This window comes from Dendrobates tinctorius, unplaced genomic scaffold (genome assembly GCF_039654945.1).
Source record: "Dendrobates tinctorius isolate UK_male_01 unplaced genomic scaffold, ASM3965494v1 ptg000207l, whole genome shotgun sequence".
NCBI classification, from domain to species: domain Eukaryota; kingdom Metazoa; phylum Chordata; class Amphibia; order Anura; family Dendrobatidae; genus Dendrobates; species Dendrobates tinctorius.
Genome location: NW_027361874.1, coordinates 2,749,868 through 2,766,544, shown reverse-complemented (window position 1 = coordinate 2,766,544; position 16,677 = coordinate 2,749,868).

Sequence of the window (16,677 nt, the reverse complement as noted above, 5' to 3'; positions counted from 1 at the left end):
TGTGCAACATGATCCCCGTATAGTTATGATTAGGAATAATGCTGGCTACTGAGTTGCCAGTTTATTAGATCAATGTTATAAAGCCAAATTTTGCCAGATGATTCCCACCCTAGAAAGGGTCCCTCGAATGCTGGAGTATCGAACCATGCTTTTATACAACCTTAAGAGAGGTTTTCCCACAGCAGTGAAGCACACAGTTCGCATCGCAGCGGAAGGCTTCCAACCTCCTGCCCGTCAATTTGTCAACGCCAAAACATTAGCTGCAGCAGAAGTGGTGGAAGTGGAAGAACCAATTTCTGTGAGTCCTTTGACACTTTTTTTAGACCAACTCGTGCACCAGCACAGCAGAGTCTAAGTCTTACACATGGTGAACGAATGGGGAGTATGGTGCAAGAGTATCTAGAACTAATAAATAAATAATAAATTTTCTTTATTTTTATATAGCGCTAACATATTCCGCAGCACTTTACAGTTTGCACACATTTTGAACACTGTCCCCGATGGGGCTCACAATCTATATTCCCTATCAGTATGTCTTTGGAGTGTGGGAGGAAACCGGAGTGCCCGGAGGAAACCCACGCAAACACGGGGAGAACATACAACTGAATATCAATACCATCAGGGAGGGTTTGGACCCTTTCACATTTTGGTCTTCCAAAATGGATGAGTGGCCGGAGTTCGCCTCGCACGCCTTGGAAGTTTTATTGTGCCTGGCAGCCAGCGTTCTCTCGGAACGTGTCTTCAGCGCTGCTGGTGGTGCCCTGATGGATAAGCACAGCCAGCTGTCCCCTGAAAGTGTAAACCGCCTAACTTTCATTAAGATGAACAAGTCATGGATTTCCAAGGACTTTTGCACCCCAATCGCAGACTGTACAGACTAGGTGACATTGCATTTTTTAGTGTGATGCATTAATGTCACGTAACTGCACACTGTGATATCTTTAGTTTGGCTTCTGTGCCTGCTGTGGCTGCTGCTGTTGATGTTAACACAAATTTGTGGAAATGTGATCAGTCATTGTTGGTCTACATCTGCTTGGTTAGCTGTAGTGTAAGACGTCACGGTCCCAATTATACTATTTCTATTCTCATGACAGTTATTCCACTTCGGTGGTGACAGGTACTCATTTTTTAAAATGTGAACACTCCTGGTTGGGTGTACATCTGCTGGATTGGGTGTAGTGGAAGAACGGTTGGTCGCTATTTCACTATTTCTACTGTGGTGAAATTAATACCACTTTGGTGGTCTCTGCCAATAAATTTTGGAAATGTGAACAATCATGGTTCAGTCTCTTTAATGCTTGTTGCCTGTAGCAGTAGGCCTCCGAGACTGTCAAGCCTCCACTTCCTTGGTCTCAATTACCCGTGTTACTATCCTTAAGTTTTTCTGACAATGGTAGTCTACAAAAACTGATATTTGTGCCACCTGAGTGTGGCTCAGCATGAAAGCAGGTAGATATGTTGCATGTGGTATCAGGGCTCCCAGTAAAGGGGGCCTACACCGATCCCTCACCCACTTCGTCTTACTGTGACGTTCAATTGAAAGCTGTAAATCCTGTCCAGACCCTGATACCTCATGCCTGGCTGATTGAGGCAGTGCCATGCTACAATTAGTACTGTGGGTAAATTGAGCCCACTTTCCTGGTGTCTGCCCCTAAGTTGATGTGTTTTGGCAGCATTTGGGGCCATTCTAAGGTGTTGTGCATGCGTTTGCTTTTGTCTCCCATTGAGGTGCATGACGTACGGTTATGTTCGGCGAACATTCGACTAATTAATTGGCAAATATTGCAAATTCGCTGAATGTAATCCGAACCAAACATTGAAATATTCGCTCATCTTTATTTATTAGTTCGTTTCCTAAAACTGGCCAGTAGTCGCACCACTATTTATTCGTTTCCTAATACTGGTCAGGGGTCACATAATTATTTATTAGTTAGTTTCCTAATACTGGTCAGGGGTCACATAATTATTTATTAGTTAGTTTCCTAATACTGGTCAGTAGTCGTACCTTTATTCATTAGTTAATTTGCTAATACTGGCCAGGGGCTACATAATTTTTTATTTGTTAGTTTCCTAATACCGGCCAGGGGTCACAAAATTATTTATTAAAAAACTGGAGCATGAACTGAGAAAGTAAATTAATGTGTATGCACAATGAAAGTGCATATTAACACATGACCATAAACCAGAGAAAGCAAAAAGCAAAAAGCACAAATATCCTGAAATAAAAAGTAAAAAATAAACTGCAAATAATGCATAAAGGTAATAATAATAATAAGGGCATTTAGTAAACATAATTTTGATCAAAATAATGTACAAGCCATCCCGCCATGTCACGGGATAAAAGCATACGCCATCCAGTCTGGCCTATGCTTTTACTAGTGGGTCATTCCCTCGATCCTTGTTCACATTCACATCACTTGGCAAGTGAAAAGGTTTTAAATACTAGAGAAGGACTGTCCCACAAGGGTTGCCGTGACGTGGCAGGATGGCTTGTACATTATTTTGATAAAAATTAATTTGTTTCCTAATGCCGGACAGGGGGTCATATAATTAATTATTTGTTTCCTAATACTGGCTAGGAGTCACATAATTATTCGTTAATTAGTTTACACAATTATTTATTTGTTTGCTAATACTGACCACTACAAATAGTTTCTGAACTATGATTATGGTTACTTTTAAAGGGAATCTGTCATGAGGCTTTTGCTATGTAATCATGAGTCGGCATGCTGCAGAGGCAGAGACCCTAATTCCAATTATGTATCACTTACTGAGTTGCTTGCTGTTGTTTTCATAATATCACTATATTTATCTGCTACAGATGTCTCAGTTCTCTGAGTGCTGAGCTCTGTATAGCCACGCCCCCACCACTGATTGGCAGCTCTCTGTGTACACTATAAATTGGCAGAAAGCTGCCAATCAGTGGTGGGGGCGGGGTTACAATGAGCAGCAGGAATGGATTTCAGAAGACAACTGGTCCTCTAGTGATAATCCCCTGCTGAAAAACATGAATTTTATTGAAACTGCAATAAGCAGCCCAGTAAGTGACACATTTCTGGAATCAGAGTCTCTGACCCTACATCATGCTAGTCTCAGATTTCATTGCAAATATCTGCTGACATATTCCCTTTAAAAGAAAATGCTTTCAGCGTTTTGTGCTGTACTTCAGGCTCACATCATATGAACAAAGCCCTTAACTGTCCTTACTAATGAACCGGGATTCATGTAGCATATACAGGCAGCTAAACCGCTATACTGGGGTCCAATAAGGGAGACTGTAGTTGAATCTGTGCTTTACTGAACGTAGGGTATATAGATGTGGTGAAACTGCAAACAGAAAGAGATACATAGAATCAGTACTGGGCTCATGGAAATACACAATATACATAGCATACACAGTCTGGACTACTAGCTGAGCGGGAGGGAGGTAACTAAGGTGGCTAATGTAAGACAAAAATCGTATACATGGAGCATGTTTATATATCACCAATGCTGACACAAGGGGAGTAGAGGAATGAGATGTTCCCAAAATGCAGGCTTGATAGAAAATGGCAGACTGGAGATACAAATGAGGCTGGAATAGACCATGATGCTTTGCAAACTTACCCAGGATACATTGAGGATTGGAGGGAAAATATAGAAGGGAAAATGAAAGTAAGATAAAGAATAACACTGCAGTTATTATTTTGGCCACTAGATGGAGCCAAAAACACTAAACATTAAAATCTATGGAAAAACTGAGCATTATAGATATTCTCAGCAAATCACTATGTATATACAGTACATAAACAAGTAGACAGTCAGGGATCATGAATTATGTCAGAGACAGAACAGCCCTAGTCTACCTACAATTTATATTAATTATCAGCAGTCCTTCTGTACTGCTCCAATTGAACAGGTGCATTTAAGTGACTTCTAATTTTACCACTTTTATATAATGGACTGTGGACTCTTTATGCATCATGGCAGCTGTACAGTACACCTCACATCTTTGGATTACTTATTTGTAGAAACAGCTCATCCTGCAGTTGTGGTTCAACTGATGAGTGATTAGGGAACACATTTTACAAGATGCGTTACAGGATCATAAAACATAATAGATACCAACAGTGTGTATGTATGAACATTAACAAAATGCATTTAGTAACAGTCTACTTTTTATTACACTTTTTAATCTACTTTGTTTACTACATGCTACCTGGTACATGCTTGAAATTTGCAACTTTTTCTTTATTATATATCAAAATCAAGTAACACTTTATACTAAGAAAGCCATAAGAAACATGGGCATTATTGTGTTGTACAAAATGCATTAGTGCATAAGTTAATGGAAATTATTTCTCACAAAGGATGAGTGATTTTATATTTTAGACTTACTCAGATACAGTATATTATCAGCACCAAGTACATAAATAAGGCAACAATATTTGAGAAATACACAAGAGATCGGAATATAAAGTACATTACAATGAAATATTCATAGCTGAAGAGTTTATGCTCCTCCATCATTCCCATGATTTACACAATTTTTGTGTGTACTGGACTCAGAGTTGTACATAAAATACTGCATTAGAATGCAAGTGATATGATGACGGATAGAAAAAAGAAATACCAAGAGTGATCATATCTTAAAGGATTAATCCCAATTTTAGAAGTGATAGACAAAAATTTCTGGGTGGACAGGTTATAATTTGCTAATTAATCTAGGTCTGAAAGCTGGAACCCCCCACAATTCCTAGAATGGGGTCTACAAAGCTCCGTCTGAATCAACCAGTAGCTGGGCAGGTGTTACATCGCTCTATTCATTTTCTATGGGACTGCTGAAAAAAGACAATAATTGTACTTGGCTATCTTCTGAAGTCTCATTGAGAATGAATAGAGGAGTGTTGTGTGTATCCACTATCTCAGATGTGGATCTGCCATACTCCATTCTTGGGATTGGTCAGGATCTCAGCAGTTGGACTTCCAGAGATCAGCAAGTTATCACCTAAGATAGGTGATAACTTCTAAAGATTAAGAATAAACCATTAAGCTGAGATTGTATCATTAGTAAAATGTTTTGCTCTATTGGATTGACTTTTGTGACGAAACATCAAGGGACAGCCATAGGTAGGTTTTCTTTCACAAGATGACTTGTGTTAGCTTAATGAGCCATGCTGAATCTTTTAAACACAAATTTGCTTTCTAAATTTTTGTAATTTGTGTAAGTCTTTACACTTTCCAGACGTGCTGAATATAAATCTTCTACCCATTGTTTGTCAACTTCCTTGTGCACTTTGGGCACATGTTAGTATGTAGACATGATCAGAATTTAGTCTGTGATACATTATTTTTCCTTTTTTGTTTTTATTTTAGTAACTTTTGCTTGATTTATTTTGTTTAGAATTATATATTAGTTGGGCTGTTGACATAAACAACCACTCTGTTCATGGAAAATGGAGAATGTAGGGAGCAGCCTGAAATAGGGGAGCACCACATCATATTATATGTAAAGAGATCCACGAAAGATGCTCATTAGTATTATCCCGAAGATCTCCACATGTAAAGAATGCACCTTGGACGCAGTATTCAAATTTCAAGAAACGTATCAGGACTTTCTCAGATACAGTATGTCACAAAAAAAGTTACCAAAAGATGGATGTATTGTGCTAAATGGTATGTCCTATCAAAGGTGCCAAGAACTCAACCACAAACAGTATAAACTGGCAATTCCAAGACGCAGTACGTTCCCGCATACATATGGATTGTGTTGCAGCGTTTTGTTTTTTTTCTGTCTTTCTGTTTTAGCCGAAGGGCTGTATTTATTTTCCCTTCTTGTAGGTTTATGCCACATAATAATAATAATAATAATAATAAATTTTATTTTTATAGCGCCGACATATTCCGCAGCACTTTACATTTCAGAGGGGATTTGTACAGACAATAGACATTACAGCATAACAATAATCACATACAGTAGATTATAACAAATACCAAGAGGAGTGAGGGCCCTGCTCGCAAGCTTACAGTCTATGAGGAAAGAGGTAGACACGAAAGGTGGGTGGTAACAGTTGCCCTGATTGTATGGACCAGCCATAATGTTAAGTGTGTAACAGTACAGACACAGAGGGCTAATGGATGCATAAAGCATGTGGGAACATGATGCTGGGAACCTGGTTATGGTAAAACTTTTGGCTCTGCCACACAGGGATAGGTTAGGTTAGTGTGTTGAGGCGATAGGCCAGTCTGAATAAATGCGTTTTCAGGACACGCTTAAAATTGTGGGGATTGGGGACTAATCGTATTGACCTGGGAAGTGCATTCCAACGAATTGGCGCGGCACGTGTAAAGTCTTGGAGACGGGAGTGGGAGGTTCTGACTATTGAGGATACTAACCTCAGGTCATCAGCAGAACGGAGGGCGCGGGTAGGGTGGTATACTGAAACAAGGGAGGAGATGTAGGGTGGTGCTGAGCCATGGAGGGCTTTGTGGGTGAGGGTAATAAGTTTATACTGAATTCTGGAGTGGATGGGTAGCCAGTGTAATGACTGGCACAAGGTAGAGGCATCGGTGTAACGATTGGTGAGGAATATGATCCTGGCTGCAGCATTCAAGACAGATTGGAGAGGGGAGAGTTTGGTAAGAGGGAGACCGATTAGAAGAGAGTTACAATAGTCGAGACGAGAATGAATAAGAGAAACAGTAAGAGTTTTTGCAGAGTCAAAAGTAAGAAATGGTCGAATTCTAGAAATGTTTTTGAGGTGCAGATGACAAGAGCGAGCCAGTGATCGAATGTGGGGGGCAAAGGAAAGCTCGGAATCAAGTATGACCCCAAGACAGCGGGCATGTTGCTGGGGAGTAATAGTGGAACCACACACGGAAATGGCAATGTCGGGTGTAGGTACATTAGTAGCGGGAGGAAACACAAGGAGTTCAGTCTTTGACAGGTTCAGTTTCAGATATAGTGAGGACATGATATTAGACACAGCGTTTAGACAATCGCCAGTGTTTTCTAGAAAGGCTGGCGTGATGTCAGGAGAAGAAGCGTATAATTGGGTGTCATCAGCATAGAGATGGTACTGGAAACCAAATCTACTGATTGTTAATAATAATAAACCAACTTAATAATAACTTAATAATAAACCAATCAAAGGTTTAAAGACACGGTGTTCAGAACACACAACACTGGCCATAGGGATAAATCATAACATGACTTTTATTACACACATAACATTACTATATAAAACTTCACACAGCATCCTAACAACCCCTTTGCTACCACGACGTCTTCATAGTCACAGCCTCCCCCCTACATAAGTGCCACAATATTTTTTCTATTGGATGAATCCAATGGAAAAATTATCCTGAAGTTCCATCCTGTAGATCTCTCCTTATAGAAAACAAAGGTGTCCAGTCCACACTGTTGTGTAAATGTAACTAGAAGAATTGAGGCTTGTAGTGCACCGGTAGCAACGTTACGAAGTGAAGAGGCAGTGACCCACAAAATTCAAATACAAAAGTCCCTTTAATGTGTTATCTTCACAGTATTAAAATTCAAATTTACACAAGTGCATCTCATTAGTGTTCAGTTCACACCAGTTCATAGCACTACATAGAACATGGCTTTCAATCACAGTCTCTAAACATGCTGGACTTCCCTGTGTCCAATTTCCGTGGGTGACTGCACACCATATCAAAGTCTCTTACATGCAGTTTCACTTCATTAGTTTGCACGGTACACAGCTTTAAATCACAGACCCTAAACACGCTGTACTTCCCTGTGTTCAGTTTCCATGTGCGTATGCACACCGTGACAAGTCTCTTACACACAGCTTTTACTCACGGCTTTACTCCATTGGTTTGCGGCCACTAAACACGCTGGACCTCCTCTGATCAGTTCCTGTGGGTGACTGCAGTGCTGTGTTAGCTGTAGATGCCAGGCATCTCAGCTCCCCTGGCTGTTTGGCTCTGCTCTGTCCTGTGTCTCTGCACACCAACAAAGCTCCGCAGAGCCTCTTCTTCTCCTTCAAACACCAGCTGGACACTGACTCTGACCCTGACACTGGACCTGACACTGACACACCCATATCCTTCCTTGCAGGGCTTTTAACAAAGAATCCTGTGGCCTCAAGCCACATGGAAAACCCAGACCGGAAATGAATGGACTGCACTACTAAAAGTGTGGGGAAGGTGACTTGATGGACAGACTTGACTGGAAGTAGGAGGGGACGATGTGTGCACTGTAGACAGGGATTGGCAATGACAGAAAGGTAACAGCAGGGAAAGACAGAAAAGGGAGTGCAGTACTGAAATTTGACCACAAGATGGCAGGGGGGAGTGTAGTTCAGGACTTAACATCAGCTTACGGCTATAGAAACTGCTTAGTCATGGGGGCGGGGAGATAGGAACCCAGGAGGGAAATTCCCAGTGAGAGAGGGGATAAATAGGACTGGTTGGGGTTCCAGAGGCTAGGTTAGTCCCGGGAGGAGCTCAGCAGAGGAAGACTCAGGACAGAAGACGGAGAACGGTGAAGAGCTCGACCAGGGGACTGACAGGAGAAGACAGTCAGGGGGTGACCCTGACACGACGTACCGCAGGACAGATGAGGCCCCGGGGGTACCGATTGGACAACGACCTCGGGCAGGTGAAGCGCTGGCGGTAGATTGGTCTAGGACAGCCCCAGCGAAAGATCCGTGAGGGTCGTTGACACGACTAAAGGAAAGGTGAAAGGTACCTGGGCCTGGAAATGGAGAGCTGTAAAGGAACTGCGGTGCATGGCTAAGGTCGTCGGGAGGACGGGCAATAAACCCGGATCTGTTACAACTGAATTCTGCCTCCGTCTCGTCTTTGCATTGGCCAGTCGTGGTAAGCAGTGGACCACCCCCCAATCCCAGGCCCCTACCACATTATACTGCATTCAGTTTCAAAACACACATCCCAGAGCAGGTTTTCCTTACATCTGTCTTGGACACTAGCATGTCCAAGACTACACTTCATTTTATTATCAATCTGCATTGCAGTCACAGCTATACCTGTGACTGCTATGCACTCCTATGGACTTCATAAGCCTTTGTTTACATCCTGGGGAGAACACACAGCGACCCCTACCTGTGACATCGGTCACTGCTTCACTATTGCAATCATAGCTATGCCTATGACTGTAATGCCCCCTCATGGCCTCAATATGCCTCCGTGCGCATCCCGGGGAGAATAAACAGAGACTCCTACCTGCAACACGGGTCACTGCCTCACATATCCCCCTGTTCAAACCTGTGGGGTTTAATACTTGTCACCCCATATGGGCGTGAGACAAGGCATCCGCATGACCCTGTGACATCCTCGCCCGACACTGCGCTAAGAAAGCAAAGTAGGGACCGGGACCATCGATCAGCGCATGCATCCCTCCCCTTTGCGTTTCCCCTCCATACTTCATTATGGTACCACCCACAACCCTGTTCTCCGTGGCAGATGACATGCCCACTTTTCTGATTAACCATAGATTTGGGCCCGTTTTGAGAAGTCTTGACCCTGTTTATTTTGGGTTCAGCAACCCTGCATCTCATCCTGTCACCTAAGAACTTGCCTTGGGGTCCCTGGTACCATTTTCTCTCTACCCTTTCCCATGCCTCGGTGAAATGCGGCGGTCCGCCCCGGCAACTCCGAGCATATGTCCGTATTATGTTGCACTGGAACCTTAGCCTCCTGATGCTGCTGTCTAGCGACTGCTCCATCTATTTTACCCTGACCCCCGGTCACATCCTTGGCCAGTGCCAGAGGGTTCCTCGTGTGTATGTCTCCAGACGCCTCCATGACCACACACTCCTGGTTCTTCCCGGTGTTCTTTTTAAACCTGCAGTTTTTACACCTGCTTCTCTGCGTAGGACCCAGGAACTGAGCTGTCCTGGACTTACCAGGGGACATTTACAGCTCGGGGTTCAGTGGGGTCACCATGTCCTCTACTGCCACAACCTCTAGGGGGAGCCTATCGGGGTTACACTCTGTCCCTATGTTGGCGACCCCTGTGGCAGGTATCTCTGACTCGACATCTTCGGGTTCTACGTCCGACACAACCATTACCTTGAAAGGGTTGACTCTGGTCTCCCACAGGGACCAAAACAGGGGCAAGTCTCTCCCCAACACAGTCCCATATGTTAGGATCTTCGCCACTCCCACCACATGTTTAAAGTCCCCATGTGATGTGGAAAATTTAACCTCCGCAGCTGGATATTTACGGATTTTACCATCGATATCCATCACCTTAGTGTTCAGTTCACACCAGTTGATAGCACTACATAGAACATGCCAGAATTTCCCTGTGTCCAGTTTCTGTGGGCAACTGCATGCCGTATGAAAGTCTTTTACACACAGCATCACTTCATTAGTTTATACAGTACTTGGCTTTAAATCACAGTCCCTAAACTTGCCAGACTATGTTCCGGTTCCGTGGGTCACTGCAATGCCCCCTCTGGGCCTCAATATGCCTCTGTGCGCATCCCGGGGAGAACAAACAGTGACCCCTACTTGTAACATGAGTTACTGCCTCACAGGCTGTATTGAAGACAAAGGTTGGTTATACTAAATATTGTTTTGTTTTAGGGTTCTCTTTTGTTCATTCACTTTGCTTTTTGCTAATTGATATTGATGTGTTACTTAGTTTCCTGGTGTGCAGCAGTTGTGATAGAATCACATTTTTCTCTGTTGCAGATTTAGAAGAGTGCACAATTTTGACCCCTGCATAACCCTGCCCATACCACTGATTGGAAGTCTGAGTATATTGAATAGCGACAGCGAGCTGCTAATCAATGCTGGAGGCATGGTTGGACTAGGAGGCACAAGGCCAATTGTCCTGTAGTGATAATCTGCTGATACAACACTGACTTTATTGAAACAGCGTTCGGCGCTGGGATTCTCCCTCTGCGCGGGGTAGATTCCAAGCCTTGTCTGCCTCTGCAGTCTCCCATTTTGCTTCGGCTGCAGTGGGAGCTGCTCAGCAAAAACATCGGTCTCTCCAGCCAAAGCTATAGTAACTAGCAATAGGCAGCGGCGAACAGACATTCCAGAGGCTAAGTCTAGAAATCACCCTACTGAGTATGCTTGTGAGGTGGCGACCTCTGATTGGTGGTCGGTCATCAGCTGCTCGGGTGACGTGGCAGTTCCAGATTGATCCACGAACATATAAAAAGTTCCCTGAAGCACTCGCTGGCTCGCTAAGATCATGTGTTTGGTGTGTTGATGAATACACTACAGTACCACCCTGTGTGCACGTGTGCCGCTTCTAGCACGGCGATTGTGCATCTAGGCAGGCAGTTTAGGGTGGGAATTCCCTCTTGGCTCAGCATCTGACTCCGGGCGTCCTAAGTCACGTGTGCAGTTAGCACAGCCGAGTGTCAGAGCGAGCACAACCACCAGCCTAGACTTCCCAGGGGGCAGCTATAGGGACCTCCGACTAGAGTCGTTACCGCTATACTCCTATAACGTCTAACAGGGTACAGTCTCGAGTGCTCCCTCTTTTAACACCGCTCTGTGGAGTAACAGAGTCAGGTATTTCGCACTCTGTTCACACTGAGTGACATTTAACTCGGTGTGTTTACGGTGCTTGCTCCCAGCTTCGCTCCGCCATTGTTCAATAGCTGCAGTTTCCCATCATTGCATGCTGGACCCCTGGTTGCGATTGCACTTTACCATCTTTTATGTTCAGTGCGATCCGCTAACCCTAACACACAGCCTATTGAGTAACACATTACCGTAATCAGGGTCTCTGCTCCTACATCATGGTGCTCTCAAATGACATAGCAAAAACCAGTTGACAGATCCCCTTTAACACTTCTATTTTTGAAAGTATTCTCAATTTAACGCATTTTTCCCACATCTGCCTAAAACGTTTGCACAGTGCTGTACTTTTCGGGTTAGATTGGCATCTGAAATGATTGTCAATAGGAGGCTAAAGGCCCCGTCACATATAGCAATCTCGCTAGCGAGATCGCTGCTGAGTCACAACTTTTGTGACACAACAGCGATCTCACCGGTATCGCTGCAAGAAACCTCTGGACATTTTTTTCGTCGCCGATCTCCCGCTGGCCAGCACGCATCGATGCGTGTGACAGACGGGAGACCAGCGATCTGCTGTAAAATAATTTAAAAAAATAAAAAATATTGTTATTCTCACCTTCTGTCGTCCCGCGCAGCCATCCTGCCTCTCTCCACGCTCCGGTCCCAGTAATCCTTTGCCAGAATGACAGCGAGATTCGCGATCCCGCGAGAACGGACGTCATTGCGGTAATTCTCGCAAAGGATTACTGGGACCGGAGCGTGGAGAGAGGCGGGAATGCTGCGCGGGACGTCGGAAGGTGAGAATAACAATATTTTTTATTTTAATTCTATTTTTTTACAGGGATATGGCATCAGCGCTAACGAACACAGCGATGCCGCGCCCTCGGCGTCGCCGTGCTGATCGCTGGTGAAGCTGTCTGTTTGACAGCTCACCAGCGATCACATAGCGACTTACCAGCGATCCTGACACGTTGATATCATTGTCGGGATCGCTGGTAAGTCGCTATGTGTGACTCCAGCTTAACTTCTGGGTCTCTCACAGCTTCCTGGGAACCCCAGTGGGAATATGCACTAAATCCAGATTACAAGATTCATGAACTGGTTAATGTTCTTGCCAACAACAAATCTCACCGCAATGTATTATTCACTGGCAGAATATAATAGGATTAGGTGGTATACCCCAGGGCACAGATAATAGAAAGAGTCTTTCCACTAAATGGAATGCACTGGAGTGAACTGTGGAACTAAGCCTTGCGACTGTTAGTTCGCTGACCTATGTCACGCTTCACCTGTGGCCCAAAATAAGCTCACCCTATTGCTGAGGTTTCTTTACATAGTGTAAATGGATAGCATGTGTCCTGTATATTCTTTGCATTTCCAAGCACAAAATATGTCAGACTGTACCTGTAGTTGCCTAGCAACAAGTCTTGGCAGAGTGGCATTAGAAAACATCTGTGTCAAAACTTCAGAGACTCTCAAAAAAAGTAATGATAAAATAGACTGCTTTATTTAAAGGGGAAACATCTGTATTTCACTGCCACTAACGCCATGCCTCAATAGAATTCACTGCGTAACATTGGAAGCAAAGTATTCTTTCTGAGTATAATCTATAAAAGCAAGTAGACTGCTAATATGGGGGAAGTCTAAGAGCTAAGAAAGAGAACTTTACATATCGTTTAAATAAAATATTTAAAAAGTCATCCAATGCAATCCCTGCTGAATGTTCCATTTCAAAATCGACTTTTCACCTGTTGTCCTTCTGTCATGTCTCGTGTAGTGAATACTTGTATGCATCATCAAGTCGTAATTCTGCAGCATATTTTATTAATACTATAAAAGAAAAGAGCGCAACTTGCTCATATGTGAAAAAATGAAATAAATGGAGAATTGCCCAAACTTGATTGCTACTCAGGCTATATGTAGAAAGCACTAATGAATTGGCACAAATACATAAGAAACAGAAGTAATGCTGGTAAGTACATAGATTGCTCAATTAAAATGCTTGAAAAAAGTTTAACCAGTTTGGTAGCTTATAGGCTATATACAAGTAACTAATCAATGCATAAGATAGAATAGAAAAGACAGTCTCCCACCGCTTTAGATGAAATCCTTGTGTCCTGATAGCCAGTGGGTCATAGTAACATGTTACACATGTTCTCGAACAATTGATGTAATAGGTGCACTACCAATAGAGTAATATTAAAAAGTAGGGTGCTGCATAATGCATTTTACAAGTAGCAAGATCAAAAAAGAGGAAAAAGACCAATGCAGAAGAATAGCGCACACCTTAATATAGAAAAAATATGTAAAAATAATTTTATGCAGATGATAGACCATAACAAGACACATACATGATAAAACACCATTAAAAACTACGATAACAATAACACAACATCACCCGAGGTCCCATGCTTATAACAGATGGTACACTAAACCTGTTCCTGAATAACACAGATGTGTGTAAAATATGATACACCAAAAAACACGAGACCATACATATGCTCCAATAAATAGAACCTGTACTCACACATGAACAACCAAAATTGGGCATCCCCAAGATTGCAAAAGTGGCAAAAGGTGTAAACAAATAACCCTATAAAGCCTAGCAAAGTAGATACTAGAGGAAAGAGGGTGGGTACATCAATAGCGTATAACAATAGGCCACAAATAAAAAGTATATATATTTTTTGGCTAATAGCCTAGTTTGAAGTAGCACCCAAACATATTGGAATGTGTATAAGTATAGGCTGAGGGCATCAGAAGTTACTGCAGGAGCAGTCAGGTCAGGTTGTCAGGGGGTAGTCATGATAGGAAGGCAAGGTCCCGGGACCGTAGGCATGTGGAAGACCCCACGCGTATCGCTGATGCTGCAGCTTCATCAGGGGGGTGTGACAACCTTTTTACCGTCGGTCACAGCTGCTGGCTCGCCTGCTGTCATCTGTGTGACAGCATGGGAACCACAGCTCTCTGAATGGCGGTAATGAACTTACTGACTAATCAGACCTGTTGTTTCTCATGCGATCACACAGATGTCACCATGGGTCATGGCGGATGTTCAGGCTGCCGAACCTGAACAGTAACACGGACTTCTTGGAGAAGTCCATGTTCGGGGTCCGTGCACGTATCCTGAACTTTACCGTTCGGGTTCGCCCATATTTATTATTAAGAAACAAGCTGATACACATTTTATGGATAAGTCCTGTATTAATACAGCATTAGCAAATTTATTCGAGACAAATTGAATTTGCCCCGAATTTAACAAAAAAAAATTCTGTGGAATCCTAAGTATTTGCTTTGTGCATTTCAGCAAAATGGTGGACATTCAGCTGCCATTTTGCTGAATTGTAGATAGCCGGGAGAGGAGTTAAGAAAAATTGATACTCACCTCTCAGCTGAGCCACACCGCCACAACCACAGACTACAGCGCGGTCCAATGCATTTCCTAAATAGGATATTTGTCACCTGGCGAATAAAAGAGGCAGGTGTCATGCTCAGTTTGAGGATTTGAGCCGATGAACTGTTGCTCCATGGTTGGTTCCTTTGTCAGCTGAGCTATTGCCTTTTGTTCCCTGTCCAAATGCTGATGGTTCCAATTGTCTTTGCTCCCCTTTCTTGGTTTGCTCATAACTAGGTGTTTTCCATTTTCCTGTTTTGGTCCGCCCTATCACATTTTGGGTTGGGTTTTATATGTTCACACTTCACTGAACTTTCTTGCTGGCTATACCTCTAGGTAGTCTTGAGTTTAGGAGTCTCAGGCTTTCAGCTAAGGGGTTTACCCTGCATGGTAAAAACACAAATTGAATTCTTGCAGTGAATCTGTCTGATTTCCTTCCCTGTTCCTCTTCAAGTTTCTTGGAGGTTATTCTTTTACCGTTCGTTTTTGGCTCTCCTTAGCCTTTCCTCTCTACCTTATATGTTTTAATTTTCTCACCCTAGGTTTTAATTTCTTCCTGCACAATTTCCTCTCCTCTTGTTGTCAGTGTGTTGCGACCTCTCCGCTGTTTCCTCAGGAGGTAAGAAAAATGCTTCAATGGACTTTTAGGGAGCCAGGTCCATGGTGATGGTTTTCAGGTGGGCCGGTGGGTGGATAGGGTCTTCCTAGTCTGTACAGGAACCAGTTGCGTGTGGGTGAGGTGTCTCCCTGTAGTAAATCTTCCCTTTTTCCATTACTTATGAATGAGTATGTTACATTCATAAAAGCCAAATGACAACGAAAACCAGACGCTGGGCTGCGGCAGCAAGACACATCAGCAGTAAGGTGAGTATATATGCTTTGGGTACTCGATATACCCACAGCACAACAAGGGCCATTTGATTCAAATTTCCTTGTCAAGTTTGAGTCAAATGCCAAATTTGAATCATAGCATTTATGAACTTATCACTAGTCATTTATATTCTAGTAGCATTAAGTGTAACAGGTGATTACACATTAGTACTGGAGACTTTATTCTGCAATGTTTCTTTTCCTTTACTTGAAATACTTGCATTCAACATAAAATAAAATTTATTGAAACTCCATTTTGTTTTCTTCCTCTGTTATTTTTCCTGGAAATTTATGAATAAATTGAGAACTGGGTAGAGATTAGCTAATTGATTGGATGCAAATTAAACTTTATGTAATTCACAGGTCCCAGCAAGTTTGAACAATTTGCAATTTGATTTGCACACATCATACAAAAAAGACCCCCACCTTTTTACACATTGCAAAAGATTATTTCATCAGCCACATAAGGCTGACATGATTTCAAGTACAACTGTGCATGTTTTTCTCATGTCTTGCAGCTATTTCATCACATAGTATAGTGCAGCCAATTAGGAAGGACTATCACAGAAGGTTTAAAAGCCTAGGCAGGGAATGCAGAAGCCATTTTTGGTTGACTTTCAATAGTGGGAGTATATCAGAACACACAGCTTAGCCACAGAAATAAGAAAAGAAATTGAACAAAAGTATATAAAACACTGGTGCTCTGTCCTGACCTAAGCAGTGGAAAAATACTCAGTAAAATTGTTGTGGAGCTGCAGCAGTGAAGAAGATGAGTGTAGTCTGGGAATCTGGATCTAACTATTGTGACAAAGTCACTGGCAAAGTACTGGAGGGGAGATGATTTGAAACCTGGAAGTTTTCTCCAGGATGTTATGTGCTGAGAG